Source organism: Panicum hallii, chromosome 2 (assembly GCF_002211085.1).
Source record: "Panicum hallii strain FIL2 chromosome 2, PHallii_v3.1, whole genome shotgun sequence".
Classification (NCBI taxonomy): Eukaryota; Viridiplantae; Streptophyta; class Magnoliopsida; order Poales; family Poaceae; genus Panicum; species Panicum hallii.
The window spans coordinates 12,431,513-12,433,133 of record NC_038043.1 but is presented as its reverse complement, the minus strand read 5'-3'; the positions used below and the strand labels follow the sequence as shown (position 1 = coordinate 12,433,133).

Below are 1,621 nucleotides of genomic sequence, written 5' to 3'. Positions count from 1 at the left end.
TCCTAGGGTCGTTCCTCGATCTTCTTGAGGAGGAGGTCGAGCTTGGTGGCGAGCATGTCCATCTCCTTGATGGTGTGCATGCCCCGCTGGCGTGGTTGGAGATGTTCTTTGTTCCAACCTTGGTTGGACACTATCTTCTCGATCAAAGTCTTGGCCCTATCAATGGTTAGCGAGAAGAAAGCAACACCTTCGGCAGCGTCGATGCGGTCATGGGCTGTTGGAGGCAGCCCATTGTAGAAGTTCTAAAGGATGAGCCAATCGTCCATCCTGTGGTGAGGACACAATAGGATGTACTCCTAAAGCCTCTCCTATGCTTCAGATATAGACTCATTTGACGCCTGCTAGAAACTGGAGATTCTTCCTCGAAGAGCATTGGTTTTGCCCATTAGGAAGAACTTAGCGAGGAATGCCTTGGTGCAATTATCCCAAGTGTCTACTGCACTTCTATTGGCATAGAACCACTGCTTTGCCTTCCCCAGAAGAGAAAATAGAAACAGTCGGAGTCGGATTGTGTCACAACCGGTTTTAAGGACAAAACCGAATGCATAACTATATGTATGCTAGGATCAAGTTCCCTACATATAGTGACTTCATCAGTGAATAATCAGCAACAATATCACGAAAAGAGAAATAAAAGACTATAAAGATTATCAGAGTTATACAGCTTATCCTGGAAACGAAGACTCCAAACTTCATAGACATTCGACCAGGGGTTGCGTAGGCTTAGAACTCAGCATCATCCTCAAAAGACTTCACATCACTTTCTCCTCTGAGCAGCAATTATAACAAGCATGAGTACGCTTATGGTTGGTACTCAGCAAGTGTTGGGAATTATATGACATGAAGGCCAAAAGCAAGGAAAGGCTGACTGGCTTACTGCAATAAGCAATTTTAGTTGATCAAGTTTTATTAGCACCTGATTACTAAGGTATAAGTTCGTACCAAAACCCATATTAAAAGTAACAGAACAAGTATAATAGAAATATAACCATAACTATAAACATGGTCCATGATTTAATTCATCTTCAAGTTGAATTTCATGTGAGGGTCCAAGCCGCTCTTAACTGTGAGCACGGCTGATATATCAGTTTTCACTCTACAGAGGTTGTACACTTTACCCACAATTCATGTCTCCCAATTCGCCCGAGGTAGCTAGCCCCTTAAACACTTCCGAGGTGAGTGGCAAGGGATTCACTATGAGGCCTTTACAAAGATTCACTAACTTATGAAAATCCGCTAAGATTTCAAGTCAAAGCGGTCATAACTCTCCCTAGTGAGGTAGTGCCTTAGCCAAGGACCACATATCAAAGCCTCAAGAGGACCGAGCTATACCCCGTCGACCCCTCTTTCCCTTTCGGTAAGATTATCAAAGTTAGAGTCTCTAATTAATTAGTCAAGACCACAGCCATATAGTATTGTGGTTGCACTGTTTTCCTAGGTGGTTCTCCATGTTCTGATTAAACATATGATCTTGTATAACAATGCATAGCGCATGAACATGGATAGAACAGGTGTAGTATCATCATTATTGTCATCATGGTTATATATTATTCCCAAACAGGAACCAGTTATAACAACTAAGCAAAAGCTACCCAACATAAAGGTACAATCCAGGTTAGCA

At 42.4% G+C, this 1,621-nt stretch overlaps 1 non-coding gene across 1 annotated transcript; it reads left to right on the top strand.

Annotated features, from left to right (window-relative positions):
* The first annotated feature begins 264 nt into the window (after positions 1 to 264).
* LOC112883656 lies at positions 265 to 371 on the top strand. The gene has a single exon (XR_003226911.1). It is a non-coding gene; the product is annotated as a small nucleolar RNA R71 (small nucleolar RNA).
* Positions 372 to 1,621: the final 1,250 nt, after the last annotated feature.